The sequence below is a fragment of the Notamacropus eugenii genome, chromosome 3, assembly GCF_028372415.1.
Source record: "Notamacropus eugenii isolate mMacEug1 chromosome 3, mMacEug1.pri_v2, whole genome shotgun sequence".
NCBI classification, from domain to species: domain Eukaryota; kingdom Metazoa; phylum Chordata; class Mammalia; order Diprotodontia; family Macropodidae; genus Notamacropus; species Notamacropus eugenii.
In genome coordinates this window covers 287,239,251-287,257,292 of record NC_092874.1, presented here as the reverse complement: position 1 = coordinate 287,257,292, position 18,042 = coordinate 287,239,251, and the positions used below count along the sequence as shown (strand labels likewise).

General features: G+C 40.4%; 1 protein-coding gene across 6 annotated transcripts in view; it reads right to left on the bottom strand.

Annotated features, from left to right (window-relative positions):
- CHST11 (carbohydrate sulfotransferase 11) overlaps positions 1-18,042 on the bottom strand; it is a 398,541-nt gene that overhangs the window by 160,265 nt on the left and 220,234 nt on the right. The window lies entirely within an intron of this gene.

Below are 18,042 nucleotides of genomic sequence, written 5' to 3'. Positions count from 1 at the left end.
AGGGAAGGGAGGGGTGTTAGAAGGGAGAGCACATTGGTGGAAGGGGCAATCAGAATGCACGGTGTTTTGAGGGAAGAGGGGAGAGATGGGGAGAAAATTTGGAACTCAAAATTTTGTGGAAATGAATGTTGAAAACTTAAAATAATTAATTAATAAAAAATAATTTTCATAGGTAGAGTAGTTCATAAGAAATTAATCTAAAAACTTACAAATTCAAATCTCTAGTAAAATAAGCACTATTTTGTGCTTATCCTGTTTCACAAAATAAGTTTTGAAACAGTTATCTAAAATGTCAGTCAAGTAAGAAATGAAAATATTCTTGTGGTTTGAATTATTGGTATTCTCACAATCAATTATTGATACTACATTATTCACCAATTTCTGCATTGTATACCTATATTTATTGTTTATTGAAGCTAACAAAATTCTAAATAAAGACTTGTTTAATGGAAAAAGTTAACAATTAAAAAAATAAAATAAAAACATTCTGCTCAGAAAGGGTCTTCCTCAGGGTGCCAAAAGGGTCCAAGATGCAAAAACAAAAAGCCCCCTTCCTTTAAGACTATGAAAGTTGCTATGGAGGTGCTGATTTGCACTGCTGGAGGGAATTTCCTTACCTGGGAGTTCCCTTTATCAGGGAAATAAGGAGTCCAGTCTTTTTATCTCCATATCTTGCCTCCACAAACAGGGCTTTCTCCCCTAAACTACTGTCTCCCTGAGATTTCAAGTTTAGGCATCTTCCCATTACACAATGGGTAACAAACTCATGAAAAAAGCAAAGAAAAGTCCAACCCAAGTGGTTCAGCTGCCCAAGGCACCAAATGGTACATAACAAGAGCATAGACAGTCCTGGTGTTCTGTTTGTCTCAACCCCTTCCCAGTCCCAGGATCGAGGGTTAGGGTTAGGCAAAGCTAAGCTCACACAAGGCTGGAAGACACCCCAACTGCTCCCCTCCCCTAATTTCTCTTTTAGAACTAGGACCATTCACCAGGAGTTCAGCAAGGAAAGAAGGCCCACAAAAGCAGCATAAATCTTGGTTTCAGGCTTGGGAGGTCATAGTCACTCTTTTCCCTTGAAGTTCAGACACTCCCTACAATCAGAATCTCTCTAGAGGTAAATTATAGGATGGCACTAGGCTCAGGCCGGGCCTGCATGAAGGAGAATATCTAAAAAAAAGTATTGGGATGAGGCCTCCTATGATAGCAAGCACATTCCAAACCCACAGAAACGTAGCCCTCCCTAACCCGGGGTGACTTGTAGTGAGGCTGGGCAAGACAATGTTCATTTTAGCAGCTGGATGGCCTGCCATCCCCCAAAGTACTCCTCCAATCCCTCTTTACAGCACAAAGGGCACTCTGGGCCCTAACTACCTAAGTGGAGCAGAACTGCTGTCAGTCTTCTTCAGTCTGAAGAGGCTTCAAGTTCAAATGCAGAGATATTGGTGGTACAGTGGGAAGACTACCAGGAAGACTCATCTCCCTAAGTTCAAATCTGGCTTCACACACTTACTAGCTGTGTGACCCTGGGCACTTATTTAAACTTATTTGTCTCAGTTTCCTCATCTAGAAAATGAGTCGGAGAAGGAAATGGCAAACCACTCCAGTATCTTTGCCAAGAAAACCCCAAATGGGCTCATGAAGTATCAGACATAACAGAAAAATCATTGAACCAAAGGGCAACTGGGCTCCAGCTAAGTGAGCATAGAACCAAGCAGTCACTAGTTGATGGGTTGGTTTTTTTTTTTTTTTTTTGAGAGGGGGAAAAAGATAAGAATCCAAAACGGCCTTCAGTTCTATGTTTGACTCCCTCCTCTTCCCTCAGAGACAGGGGCAGAGGAACCACAAAGTCCTTAGACCATTGATACGTATTTGTTTACCTGTGGATATAGTACTGTACTGATATATTTTGGTTTTTAGATCATCTATATATACATCCCAATGAACCCTCCTTTCCTTTTGAGAAAGCCACTCAGGATAACAGGGATTCCTATTTTTGTACCTTGGACCACTTCAGCAGTCTGGTGAAGCCTGTAGACCCCATTTCAGAATAATGGATTTAGATGCATGAAATAAAATACATAGGATTATGAAGAAAATCAATTATGTTATCAAAATATCAAAAGAACCAAAATGACAGATCTGCCTTATGTTATTAGAAAGATCATGGATAGATTACACCATTAGATTATGAACTCCATCAAGGCAGGTTCTGTTTGTAAATTTCTTTGAATCTCCAACACTTAGCACAATGCTTGGCTCATAGGAGGTCCTTAAATAATCATCTGTTGGGTTGACTTGTTCACTTATATCCAAGAATAAAAAAGAGGAAAAACAGCACATCAAAATTACTGAATGTATGGAAAACATCTGAAATTATTTATATGCAGTGTTCTACCTTTGCTAAAAAGACATAGTTGATGTTGCTTAATCGTTTTTGTTGTGTCCGACACTGCAACCTCATCTGGTGTTTTCTTGGCCAAAATACTAGAGTGGTTTACCGTTTCCTTCTCCAGTTGATTTTATAGATAAGCAAACAGGCAAACAGGACGAAGTGAATTGTCCAGGGTCACACACTGAGTAACTGTCTGAGGCCAGATTTGAACTCAGGAAGATTGAGTCTTCCTGATTCCAAATCCAATACTCTATCCACTGTGCCATGTAGCTGCCCAGAGAGCAAAGTACCTTCTCATGTATCTTATTCCAGGTCTATAATGACTAAACTTGGTCATTATCATTTCAGAACATAACTGGATACTCTTATAGTGTGATTTCTGTCCAATGACCAATGAGCTGACACATAAGTCAGGGAAATTAATGGCTTCTATATTGGCATTCTCCCCATAAAGCCAAACCAGTTCTACATGCAAAAAGCTACAAACAGGCATTTATTGAAAGAAGGACACATTTATCAATAACCACCTGGAATAATGTTCAAGCTCTTTAGTCATCAGAGAAATGCAAATGAAAACAATTGTGAGATGCTACATTACGTTAATTACATTGGCAAAGGTGATTAAAAGAGATAAGATCCAGAGCTGGAGTGGCTGTGGAGAAACAGGCACATTATTACAATGTTAGGAGAGCTATGAACAGGAGCCATCTTTTTAGAGAGCCACATGCCATTAAAAATATGAAATACAAAGCTTTGCATGCCCTCTGACCCAGTGATCCCAGAATTTGAACCTTAACTTAAGGATGTTACTAAAAAGGGGGGAAATGATGTGTCTGCACAAAAATATTTCCAGTAGCATGACTCATAAGTTAAAAAAACATTCATGTGTTTGATGATTAAGAAACAGCTGAAGAAATGATGGAAATGACTGCAACGGAATAGTATGGTACAACTAGAAATAAAAAAATGAAGAATGCAATGATTTATGGAAGACTGGGAAGTGCTACAGTGAAGAAGGAAGAATCAGAATAACACACATTAACAACAAATGGAAACTTTCCAAAAGTGATAGCCACAAAACCTACAAAAATAGAGAAAATGAAAGGAACTCAATGAATAACATTATAGTAAAAAGAGCACAGGATTTAGAGTCAAGAGAGATCTGGGCTGAATCTTCGCTAACACTCAATGTGTGGCCTTGCACAATTCAATTTACTTTTTTCATGCTTTTTCTGAAAATTTTTTTTCAAGTATTAGTTTTCTCATCTGTCTAATGAGTATAATAATAACTGTATAACTTGACTCAGAGGATTATTGTAAAGACTGCTTCAAAAACCTTAAAGTCTTATGTAAATATGAGGTATTTATTTTCTTATGTTGTTAAAACTGATATATACTTCAATTTTTTTTAACTATTATAATAAAGAAGAAGAATTGTCTCTGGTGTTAGATAATCTGATCTCAAATCCTTCCTCTGATGCTTACCACCTACATGACCTTGGTTGAGTCACTTATCCTCCTTAAGTCTGCTTCCTCAGCTGTAAAATGAGAGGGGGTTTGAACCAGATGGCATCTGAGCTTGCTTACCATTCTGCATCTATGATTCTATAAACTAATGTGTTCACAGTTTCACATGTGATTTAAAAAAATTATTGCTTACATAACAGATAACAACGGTAACAGCATGAGATGGGAAAAGGTTGATCAGTCAAGTAGAAAGAGTAAAGAATACTAAAATGACAATTCAAGTGTTACATTGGCCTGAAGAGAAAATGAAGATGCAGGAAAGATACAAAATTTTATGAGATACATGCACTCACTTTCTGTTCCTATCTGTACCATTGCCTCATTGGTTTGAGGAGGAGACTCAGGTGGGACCAAGATTCTCTCCTCCAAGGTGTGTTTGGTTGGTATAGCTGCCCCTTCATCCTTTCCTCTAGCCCCTGGGTGTCATTAGGTACTCACTACATTCGGAGTCTATTTAAGTAGATACAAAATCAATACCAATTGATTAATTGGATCTCCCCCAACACTGCCTCTTGATTGCCATCTATGGATCAGCAATTGCCTCTCTTAAGAGGAACTCTGTTCACCCAGAACATATGACCTAAGTTAGCAACAGTTTCAAATCACCTATGACCATGGTTCCATGCTCTCACTAAAAGGGGCTCTCCCTCCAGTTCCCCAGATTAGTTATCAAACATAAAGAGACTAAACTCAGACCAGATTAAAATGTAATTGGAAAATATATAACAAAATAAATAAAAATATAACAGTACATTAATATCTGATTTTCTAAGTCAATATGTGGCCCGAAAGGGCAGACGAGGTGGTGCTACAGTGGATAGAGTGCAGGGCCTGAAGTCAGGAAGACTCATCTTTCTAAATTCAAATCTGGCCTCAGACACCTATTAGCTGTGTGACCCTGGGCAAGTCACTTAACCCTGTCTGCCTCAGTTTCTTCATCTGTAAAATGATCTAGAGTAGGAAATGTCCAGCCATTCAGTATTTCTGCCAAGAAAACCCTCAGTGGGTCAGGAAGAGTCAGACATGATTGAAATGACTAAACAATCACAAAAATGTGGCCCATGGGGATCCTTATATATACCTTATATTATATATAATATATTATACATTAATATACATTATATCATAATAAATATTGTTATATTTGGGTTTGACATCATGACTCCAGACTATGTCCCTCCTACACCTTCTTATCCTGCATGATTCCTATCCATGTCTTTCCTCTGCACAGACTTCACACATTTTACTGCAGGTGTTTTCTTCCTGTGTAGCCCCAGTCTGTGTCCTCCCACCCATCCCCACTAGGCAATCTGTTTAACACATGCCAACAACTCAGAGGTCATCCAGAATGCCCTCATTTTAAAGATGAGGAAACTGAAGCCCCAGGGGTTACATGACTTGCCCAAGGTCATAGGCCACAATCAGAACCCTAGTTCTCTATGGCTTAACCTCCCATGGGAAGCCATGCAGCTCCCATCCTTTCTACCTATTATCTCTCATGATCATTCTCTGGCCAACCCTCTTTCTTTTCTAACCTAAAAAAACAAAACCAGACTCCAGTAAGAGAAACTGGATGAGGAAAAATACCTGACCATTTGTTGGAGATTCACTTAGTTTGGGAGATGCAAATGCTTAAAAAAACAAAGACACACAGGGACCCTCCTCCTAAAGAGTTAACACTATTCAGTGAATTAGTGATATTAATTGAATAGACCAAGTGTGTGCCAGGCAATGTGGGAAAATATTTCTGCCTCTGACAACCTTAGATTCTAAAAGGAGGGGGTGGGAGGTGGGCAGGAGGTAATTGTCATCAACTTATATTGCAAAAGCATTACATAGATATACTTATATAATGTATATTTATATGTGTGTATACACATGCATACATATACATAAATTTATGTATGTGTGTATACATGCATTATATATATATATATACATATATATATTCTCCTTGATATTGTGGCTTCTGACATCACCTTGACTTCTAAATTCAATGAATTCATAAACAATCAATCAACATGCATTAATTAAGCATTTACTGTGTGCCAGGCACTGTGCTGGAGATCCTAAGGGATCCCTCTGAGCACTGGACCCATGATTTCAATGATAAGGAGAACTGAGGAAATTCTACCAACACAGGTTGGCAGGAGATTGGGGGGCGGGGAAGGTACTAAAGGTTTTGGGAGGGAGTCAGGAAAGACTTCATGTAGAAGATAACGAATGGGCTGATACTTGAAGAAAACCTGGAAGTCTGAGAGAGGAAAGTGAGGAGAAAGTACATTTCAGGTCTGGGGAAGGTGATGGCAAAGACATGAAAGACACTGACTACTTTGTATGAGAAACAACATGGAGGTCAGTTTGTCTGGACCACACTGGTGATTGAAAGTGAATCCTGGGGTAGCTTAGGTGGCACCGTGGGTGGGACATAGAATCTGAGTTCAAATACAGTCTCAGGCACTTACTATGTAACCCTGAGCAAGTCAGTTAACATCAATTAGAAAGAAAAGGAAGGGGAAGGGGAAGGGAAGGGGAAAGAGAAAGGGAAAGGAAAGGAAGAAAGATGATCTTCAATCTTTGTTTTTTCAGACAGGGAAAAAGATTCATATTTAGGTATGGGTTGAATGAGACAAGCTCTCAGGTTACTTCAGAGATTCTCTAATTCTTTCTACCTACAGGGGGATAGCCAATTAATCATTAAAGTATGACATATGGGTGGGAACCCTTCTTCTCTCCCACCATTCACCACAGTACTGATGTTCAATCTTCCTCACCTGCATGTTCTCTCTTGCCCATTATGAAGGTGAGGCACACATATATGCCATCTGTTATATACACATACAATAGATACACATATTAATTCCACTCTATGAAAGGCACTGTGTGCACTGCCAAACACATATAAGCAGAGAGGATGAAGGGCCCACAGCACTGCCTTTTATAAGTTAAAAGCTTTGTGTGAGAAGGGGTTTGCAGGGGGAGTCCATCCCACTCTCACAAAGGATGTGAATTGTTCCCTCTCTGCCATTATTTTATAGCATTATGTCACGGGCAATTCACCCTGTGACAGAAAGAAAGTACCAACTAATGCTATGAATCACCTCCACCCAGGGGCTTCTGTTCACTTTGCATTAAGTAAGAAGTTAGTGTTCCAAAGACCTCCCCCTGGCTTTGGGCTGGTCTCCTCTGTTCCTTAAGATGAATATTTAATGCCTGTAAATGAACTGAAAGCTAGTCCCATGCATTGGGTCCCAGGTAGCCCATCCATCTATTAACATCCTGACTCCAGTTCCCAGATATGGCAATAAGTACCCAGACGTGGAGATGCAACTTGTATTATCAATGAAGTTCCAGGAAACGGAGAGATGATACAGCTAATATTGTACTGAGTCCCAGCTGAATCACCAAGGAGGGAGTCTTGTGCTAATAACAAACAGTGTACTCTCCAGCTCACCATGGTCCCTGCCAGAAGCCTTTACTTACCATTTATCTTTGGTTGTCTAATTGAATTGATAATTGCATCTTTGGACTATCCCCAGACACGTGTCCAGTGAGCTGAAGGATGCAGTCTCCCAGCAGGGAGGAGGGTGAGCCATCAATGTGAGGATCTTCGTTAGGCAGCTCAGCCTCTATTTGCTAATTTGCTCCAAGGGACTGTTTGATTCCTTCATGGCAAGATGCTAGGGAAGGAATGTCTAACAACAAACCCAGTGACAGTAGCAACGTAAACAAAATGACATTCAAATGAAGTCAAATGCAAAGTGATTGTAACTTGGTCCCAAAGAACTCCCAATTCTAGAGAGAGGTGCGTGCAACAGGCAAAGATTGTCATAAACACATGTCAGTTGAGAACATTGTGCTGGTTGGTTTCATTCGCTGTTTTTGGTTTTTGTTATGAAAGGGCTCATTGGGTGTCAGAAATAACTGTGACAGTAATTTTTTAATGGCATAATTAAACTTTGTATAGGACACTGTACTTGGAATCAGGAAAACCTGAGTTCAAATCCTGCCTCAGACAGTTGTGTGACCCTGGGCAAGTGACTTAACCCATTTGCCTCAGTTTTCCCTTCTGTAAAGTAAGGGGAGAACACTTGATGGTCCTTAAGGTCCCTTCCGTCTCTAAATATGTGATCCTCTGATCCCAATATATAAAAAAAAGAGGCCATGTTTTTTAAAAGATAGAATCTCTTCTTACACTTTTCTCTCTACTTTTTCCACACCCAAATTTCAAAGTAGTGATTTAATATAGAACTAGAATATAGAATACAGAACTTGAATATAGAAAAATGCTAAGCTTTATGCTAATATCTACCTACATAGAAATGCAGATTTAGAATAAGAAGGTCATTCAAGTCCCATCCCCTCATTTTGCAGATGCGGAAACTGGAGAGGAGATAAGACTTGTCCAAGGTCATAAGTGGGATTTGGGAACCCAGGTCCTTTGCCTCCAAATCCATTCCTCTTTCCACTACACTATGGTGTCTTCCCTTTTTATGAATCTATTTAACAAAAGCTGAATAGCAAACACTGGAGAGTCTGTGTAGTACAGTGGAAAAGACACAAGAATGAATGTCATAAGACCTAGATTCGAATTCTGTATTTGCTACATAATTCCATGATGTTGAGCAAGAAACTTCCTCTCTTTGGACCTTAGGTTCCTAATCTGCAAAATAAAGGGGTCTCACTGGTCAATCTCTATGGTCTCTCTCAACTCTAAATTGATGGTCTTCTGAAATATTTACTGAGTGGCAAAGCAATGAAACTCTTGGGGCTGGGGAGGGGGGCAACCCTGTACCTATATGAACCTTGGATCTCTACATAAAGGGTCAGACTCCAAAGGGTGATGTCTAAGATTCCTTCCAGCTCTACATTCTATTATCCCAAAGGGAAATTATGAAATCTCTGTGGTACATTCTCCAGCGGTAGAAAAAAAGAATCTCTAAATAAGGTCATTTTGCTAAATATTTGCAAGTCAGCTTAAAGCTAGCTCTTCACAACTTGTCATGGTAAGCTCATCTATCTATTAACATCCTGACTCTGGTTGCCAGATATGAACATAAGTAACCAGTCATGGAACTAAATCTAACTTCACCAATGACATTTCAAGAAGCAAAGACATGGTACAGCTAAAGCTGAGTCCTGGCTTAATCACCAAAGAAAGAGAGAAATCAATCATCAATCAACAGATAAGTACCTACTATGTGCCCAGAACTGTGCTGAGGGCTAGGGATGCAAAAAGAGGCAAAACATAGACCTTGTCCTCAAAGAACTTATAATCTAACGGGAAATACTCTTGTGATAATAATTGATGGCTTATTCCCCACTCTATGATGATTACTGCTAGTTAGTAAACTGGTTTTTTAGCCCAAAAGATTTGAGACCAGAAGAAAAAAGCATCCTTCAACATGGAAGGTGTTGCTCTGCCACTGATCCTGTGTGACTCTGAGTAGACTGTCACCCTCCTTCCCTTGACCTACAGTTTCCTCATTTGTAAAATGAATGGGTTAAATTTAGTGGTTTCTGATGACACTTCTAACTCTAAATCTATGATCTTATAATTCGTCCTGGGCAAAGTCTTCCAGTCTGATATGTCTCACATTTCCCAAAATCCAGAAAGAAAACAGGAGGCACTTCAGCAGGGGCATTAGACTCCCCAACAGCTCCTAATGGAGGGAGGGCAATGGGATGGCAGGAGTTCAGCCTGCAAGAACCACAGTATGCAAGAACCAGGATGTTGTCCCTCCTCCCTCCCCCTGCCGCCTTTTTCCTCACCCCCTGAACCCAGGACAGTTTCCCTGACAAGTATCTGGATGACCTGGCTGAACAACAGCTGATTCACCATGAAAGAAAGAATCAGTCATCCCTCCCTTGCACATCCTAGTTAAAAGAGACAGGGCACAGGGCATGGGAGAGTGCAGCCCCTGGCAGCTCCCAATAGCCACAGAACTGCCTTCAATTTCTCATTCAACTTCTGCCCAATGGCACGTGTCTTCTGCAGCTGTGAGAGGAGGTAATGGCTTCCAGTTGGCTTCCCTTGGGAACCATGCTGAGCGGAGGCTGGCTACTTCCTCCCCAGCACCGCACACCTGCCAAAGAAACCCTACTTTTTGGAGGAGAAAAATACAAGGGAGAGCACGCTAAGAGGGGGCAACATTTCCTTTTATGAGCCTGTGCCCAGTGTCCCCATGTGCTCTCTCTCAAACAGAGGTTGACATTTTCCCTCTGGACTTGGGAGAATCTTTAAAAAGTGTTTTAATAAATATTTTATCAATAATAAATTAACAAGTAATATTATATTACTAATAATACTGTATAGTATATAATATAATAATTAATAATGATAGTTATAAACATTAATAATAAGATTTTAATAAAGATTTAATAAAGATTAAATACCCTCCTCTCATTTTCTTAATAAATGCACTGTTGCTTTGTGGGCTATGAAGACAGGGCGTGGCTGCCCAACCCACAGCCAGTCATCTTTCCTTTCAGGGCAAACTTCTTATCCTCAAATCAACTTTGTACTTCATGATATAAAAGTCATAGAAGGAATAAGTAATTGAGTGAGAGGGGAAAGTTAGTTGTTTAGGGGCTTATGTGATGCTGAAGGACTGTATTCATTAAATTTTTAATTTTCTAAATGTTGGTGTTCTGGAGGCAAAGCCTCAGTTGCCCCACCCTAGTCATAGCTCTGATGCCTGGAGTTAAGACTGGGTAAGGATCGAGCTAAAAAGTTTCCATAACTCATTTAATCAGGGAGGAAGGAAAGTCTTCAGACAAGTTCTAGCTTAGGGATGACAGATCAGGAACATTAAATGATTCTGATGAGGAAGAAAAGGAAGAGCTGTTTTTAAAGAGGCAAAGAAGAGGAAAGAGGTCTTAGAACCGGGGTACCAAAGGGCTGACTTCTCATATCTGAAGGGTTACCCCAAGAAAGATATTCTGATATTATTCTATTCCAACAAATGCCTCTGCTTTGAGCTAATGTGTCCTCTGGCTGAATGGTGAAAGTGAATCTTTTGGGGCTTAACCCCAGAGTAAAGCACTAAACTCCTTAATGACCCAAAGGCAATTCTCTAAGAGAATAAGATGCAAATAAGTTGTTGATCTGTATTAACGGATGGTATTTCTATCCTGGGAGTTCCTTACATGAATGAAATCACCAAAATTTTAAACTATGTTCCTTTTAGATATGAGAGATCCTAGTGAAGGATTGTGAGCTATAACTTTGGAAGGAAGACCCACAAAGTACCTTCAACCTGGGGTAATAGTTCCCTAGGATACTCAATCCTTGAATATCATTGGGAGAGTAGCTTCAGAAGGGTGTCCTCTTCTCTCCTCCAAATAAAACTATTTTTTTTCCAACTGGCCCTCTTATGACAGAAACTCCACACCATTTTTCATCTTAGTTGCCCTCCTTAGGAACACTGACAAGGTCTGGAAGTAGCCCTTCCCCAAGGATTACCTAGGCTGTCTTCCTGGGCCCTTCTAACTCCTCTCCCTCCCTAGCCTAGGCTCCAGGAACCACCAGTTGCCGGCATCATTACATCAAGAAGTAAGCCCTGTGTCCTGGACTGCACATCCATGAAGTTCCTGCTAGCTCTGGTTTGATCAGCATCTTCACTAGAAACCTGGGGCAGCTTCCAGGAAAAGTCAGAGCATGAATGGCATGTGTGTGAGTGGGATGGGGTAGTTGCATCCTTCCCCTGCATCTGGATGGGCCATGATCATCTTTTGTAATTTGTGATTAATAATAGAGGGTTCTCCCCAGCACCGTCTGCATAGTGAGGTTAATGCAATATTTTGTGTTTGCCAGGCAGCTGCCGTTCTACCACCCTGACAGTAACTAATATCTTTGCATAAGGAGACTGTCTACAAGTAAATCAATTAATTCCTATTTGGCTGGTAGACAGCTGCTGCAGGATAATTAGATGTACTCCTCATTTATTAATTGACCAGAGTCAGCATGGCTGCTTTTTTGACACACAACTTACTTCCTTCTAAAGGTTGACATGTGGGACTGATACTTGTCATTGTTTACACAACACACACGGGAGAAGAAGATCCTTTATCCTTCTTAATTCTTATTCCTAAGAGAATATTTGCCATGTAAGAGAGGTGACATGGAGTAGGGGACAGAAGACTGGTTTTAGAGACCGAAAGACCCGAGTTTACATTTTGACTCTGACATATACTGACTGTGGGATGTTAGGCAAAGCATTTAATTTCTCATTGTTCACTAGGCATTTCTTTAAGACTATAAGTTGCAAATGAGTTGCTAATTTGTACTAGTGGATGAGGTTTCCATCCTGGGGATTCCTTACAGGAATGAAATCACCAACATTTTTAAACATGTTCCTTCTGGGATACAAGAGTAAACACAGTTTATTGTTGGAAGGAACCTCAAAGGTCTTTTAGTATACCATCCCAACCAACCTAAGGGAAGGCTCCCCCACACTGTCCTCAACAAGGAATCTTTCTGCCTGTAACTGAAGATCCCCAGTGACAGACATATTACAGCAAGATAGGTGTAGAGTCACCTCCTTACGTTACTATCTCACTAAGCAGTCCTGGTTATTAGGAAGTTTTTACTTGTATTGAGCCTAAACATATCTCCTCATCACTTCCACCCACCATCCCTTGTTCTATCCTTTCACTTCAAGGAAAACTGGTCTAATTCAATTGCTAAATATCTCTCCCACCCCCATCCCCCACTCTAGATTAACTAACTCAGCTCTTTCAACTGGTCCTCAAATGACATGACTTCAAGTCCTGGAAAAACATTTCTCCAGCTACCATCTAGCTTGAAAACATGATTCTTAAAATACTGTCTTTTTTAATAAGAGAGCTCTCTGGAAGAGGGAGAAGGAAACAAACAGAAGATATAAAAATACACTTTTTTAAAAAAAATGTGTCCTTGACTTTGTTCAATCCAATGATTTATCAAGCACTTATGTTAGATGCTGGGGATATAAAAAGAAGAGAAAACGGAAAATGGCTGACATTCTATTAGGGGGTGCAGCATTTATACATGCCAGAAATCTGGGAATTATGAAGATAATCCAGAGAGAAGGGAGTGAGCCCTACCAACTAAGGGGATCAGGGAAGGCTTCCTGTAGGAGATGACTCAAGATCTGAACCTTGACTAGGCATGGCAAGGGATGGTGGTAAGCAGTACATTCAGTCCAGGTATGGAAGGACCACCTGTGCAAAGACACAGAATGTGGAGATGAAGAGCCAAGTATGGTGGACAACAACAAAGAAGCTAATAGACTAGAACACCGTCTATAAAGGGAAATAATAATTAGTAGAACCAACACATTACAGAAACATCAGGAAGGAACCTTGGAGGTCATCCAATCCAACTCCATCATTTTACAGCTGAGGAAACTGAGGTCTGGCAAGATTAGGTGACTTCCTAATCACACAGATAGCACAGATAGCAAGCACAGATAGCAAACATTGGAGGTAGAATTGAATTCATGTCCCCTGACTCCAGAACCAATATGATTTCCAGTATTCAACTGGCATCGGTCAGTCCCCCAACAATAATGTTATCCTGAATCATTGGATTGTAAACTCCTTGAGGGACGGGTCTGTCTTTTGTCTCATTTTGTGTCCCCATTTCTTAGCACAGTGCCTGGCACATGGTAGGCACTTAACAAAAATTGATTAATTAATTGATATTGATTTCGTATCTATAAATCCCTGACGAGGAAGATAAGGAAAATGGATTTTTAAAATATTACAATGAATTCATTTCAATACTGTTTAAATGGGCCATATGAAGATGAAGATGATGAACCACCAGTAAAAATATGCACTGAGACATTTTCTCAGTAGTGGAGATGAGTTCATGCTGAGTCCTCCCCACTCTTTTCAATGGCATTCTTATGACTAATGACATGCATTTCTGGGAAAACAGGCTGGGGATAAAGATGGCCAAATTCTCTTCTATCATAACAGAACCTTGGGGGTCTTACGTCAGGCTTCTTCTTCTTGGATTGGTATCAACAGGAGTGGGGCTTTGGGCAGAAAAGATCTCTATATTCTCCTTTGACCAGAGCAGCGATGGATTAAACCATCAAGTAATTGAAGATTGTGTAGTAGAAAGTAAACAAACAGCAAGTGAAAGTGGGAAACTGGGAATTTAATTACAGTTCAGATACTTATTAATTGACTCTGTTATCACAGGGGTCACAGACAAAAGGCAGGAAGATACCAGAGATTATACCAAATCACCCTCTGCCCCATTTGAGAGATGAGGAAACTGAGACCTAGAGAAATACAAGGACTTGCCCAAGCTCATAAAAGAAGTGACAGAGTAAGGATTTGAAACACAGGTCCTCTGATACCCAATTCAGCACTTTATCTCCTGTACCTGTCTTGATCAAGTCACTGGGCTTCTCTGCTCCTCGGTTCCTTCATCTGTAAAATGATGGAATTAGAGTCAAAAGCCCCTGAGACACCTCCTAACTCTAAATACGTGATTCTGTCACATCCATAGACCTCTGTAAAAAGAAAGGGTTGGACCAGATGGTTTAAATCTAGGCTCCTATATTCCTATAAACTATCCCCCAAAGAGAGAATCACAGGGGACCAGGGAGAAGGAAGGACCAGTTTTTGCCAGTCTAGCATATGGGATAATTATGTCTGATTAATTGCTAGCAACTCAGCTCTGCTTTGCCAACTGAGTCTGGTCAGAGGCAGGACTGCCCACAGATACACTCAACCCTCAAATATGCAGTCAGCAACTACTGAACTGTCAGTAACTTGTTGTTGGTGGATCTGATCAGCAATTAGGTTTTATATTTAGACTTGGGAGACAGCACAGAATGGGGAAAATTACAAGACGCCCAATGGTGGCATTTTTTTTTCTAAGAATACCCAATACAAATATCATTTTCACCAACTTTCTTTTTTTTTTCCCCTTGAACAGTAGGGGCTTGAGCTAAAATAAGAAAATTGAGGATATAAAAGAGGATTGTAACATATTTCCCGGAGGGGCTTCTGGCCCATGTTTATCCATTGACATGGGATTCTCTCCTGAAACACAGCTTTACTCATTTTCTTACGCTATACATTCCTGACTTCAAAGTCAACATTGTTTCCCCCTTCTACTAAAAGACATTTTTCTCTTTATTTGCCACGGGATTTAGCTTAAGAGATAAATGGGAATTTTGACCCTTTCACTTTCCAGGTGAGGAAATTGGGGTTGAGAGTATATAAATTCACGGGAATAAGAGGCAGGGGGTGGATTTGAACCCAGGTCAGCTTTTAAGGTAAATCCAAAGAGAGAACCAAGAGAAAATTGCATCACCAGGAACAAAATTATTTCTGAGTAACAAGGGGGAGTTCAGTGCTTATGATCACACCATTCCTGGTTGGCTGTCCATTTTTACATTTTTGGTGGCTTGGCTGGCAGGGAAAGACAGCTGACAGAATATGACTGAGCCATTTTGGGTGTTAAGTTTTAAAGGTCTCGTCACATGGAACTGAAGCCCAGAAGGAGAAACGGGTTCCCTCTCTTCTCCTGATTCCATACCAAATTCCCCCCACAGCAGAACAGATTAACTTCACGATTTCTTCAAAAAAAAAGAGCAGCTTGCCAGCCAGACTTGAGGAGGAGTAGGACAGAATCGTGGCTTGAGAAAAAGCAAAGGCGGGGATGGTAAGTCTGGTCAGAATATTCACAAAGAAGCAAAGTGATATTCATATATTTTCCTCATGAAGGAATTATGATGAGTGTTATCGTTCAGTTATTTCAGTTGTGTCTGACTCTTTGGGACCCCATTTGGAGTTTTCTTAGCAGAGATCCTGGAGTGGTTTGCCATTTCCTTCTCCAGCTCATTTTAGGTGAGGAAACTGAGGCAAACAAGGTTAAGTGACTTGCCCAGGGTCACACAACTAATAAGTGCCTAAGGCTAGATTTGAACTCAGGAAGATGAGTCTTCCCAATTTCACCCCAGTGCTCTATCCACTGCACCACCTACCTGACTCTGTGTTGGGTATACTCTTAGCTCAAGAAGCTCTCAGAAAACCAGCTGATATCCTTCAGTTTCCTCCTCTGCAGAATGAAGTAGTCAGACTAGAGCACCTCTAAGGTTACTTCCAGCTGATGATTACCATTGATGAGACAATGATTTCCCTAGGCTTCAGTTTCCTCATCTACAAGAAGGGAGTTTGGTTCAGACAGCTTCTAAGGTCCCTTCCAGTTTTAAGTACATGCATAGACTATGTGCTTAAAAAGTCTTAGAAGGTCCTGAGAACAGGAGACCTACAAGGAAGTCTAGACAAGCAAGTGGAAAGGAAAAAGGGAGTTCCATCAAAAGTCTCCATGTAGAAATTATGGTAGATGGCTAGTGCCCGGTGGTAGCTGAATCTATCCTCAAACAATAAGCAAGTTCCTAAGTATTCACATAGGAAGGGGGGGTATGGGGGTCTAATTAATGCCAAAAAATGAAATGAGAATATCAACAGCTACTGGCCTATCTGCCGATTTTTCCACATTCCTTTTATGAAATTAGTAGACAGATGCACTGAGTGCATTGTTGATTTGAATATTGGTAGGAACAAAGGCCATTCCACAAGAAAAATAAAACCAGACTATTTTTCATTCACTAATTGTTTAAAGGAAAGAGGGGAGGGTACAATCAGACTTTTTTTAAATACATATTTTTCGTTGTATTCCGAGTAATTGACCCCAGTCACAAAATTGCTTGATCATGTGTTCCCCTTAAAAGCCCAGTCAGAAAAGTGGGAGCAGATCAATAGTTTTATTTGGAAGAACAAAATGACCTGAGGACAGAAGATATCAACCAATGGACAGAAATGATTAACGTCTGCAAATCATCCTGCTTCTCTTGAGACCACCCAGGAGCAAAACTGCTCCTATTAAGTTCTTCGGCACCCAACTTGTATCCAAGGGGAAAGCTGAACAAAGCGCCCTGCTGCTCATTCTCTACCATCAAAATAGTTCGTGCACCAAACTGGGCCTGAAGAAAAGCTTTCCTGGTTTGTTATGTTCACACAGCACATAGAAACGACAGACTTGGGGGCGGTGGTTGTATGCACTTATCTGCCCAAAGGGAACCTTATGTTCTTGAGAGTAGGATGTAGTTTGGTCTTCACATCCCCAATGCTTGGCACTGTCTAAAGACTTAATACATTGACTGTTGATTGATTGAGTGAATTACTGGGAGAATTTGTTCACTGTGGAAAGACAAATAAGATATTTCAGTCTTCAAAGTGTTTTCAAGTATCTGTTTAATTTCAGCAAGAGGAAAATCAAAACAGACAACTTAAACCCCAAAGGGAATAATGGGAAAGTGCTAGATCCTGAGTCTAGTGCGTCTGAACCCTGGAGTCAAGGTTCAAATCCTGCCTATGACACTATGGGTAAATTATTTCTTTAAGACTCAGTTTCCTCACCTGTGAAACAGCAATACAAACATCCTATGGTACCTATGATGAAATGGTGAGAATGAAATAAGATCATGTATATCAGGTACTTTGTAAACTCTATGTAAATACCAGCTACTTCTTGCCCAATTTGAAATGGATTTTCAAGCATATCTTTCATTTGACCAAGGGGAAAAAATCAAACTAGACAGCTTAAGCCCCAAAGTAAATGGGGATGGGATAGAGCAGGGAAGGAAAGGGTCCTAAATTACCTACTTTATTCAGATAGCTATTCTAAAACAAGAAAACAGCTAAGTGTTGTACAGACCCAGTTCCAGCAAAATACATACAATAGAAAGGAGTACTAGACAAAACAAGAAAGAGAAGCAATTATTTGGGTCTTTAGGTTCATCCCTTCTCATTCCCCAAACACAGACTGCCCACTACAAGTCTTGCACAGTGGTTCTAGGATTAAATAGCTATGATGCCTATGTACAGTCCTTCATTTCTGGGCAACCTCTGACAGGGGAAAGTCAGATATCAAGGAACCTCAAGGTTGGCAATAACCAAGTGGCTAAGCTTTCAACTTTCCTCCATCACTTTCAAAGGTTTTATTCTTTTTCATTCAAGCCCTGGCTGTTGTTTTTCAGACTCTGGTTTTCTGTTTGGTGATGGCACAACCAGTACTAGCAAAGAAAAGGAGTGGGAAAGACAGAATCTAA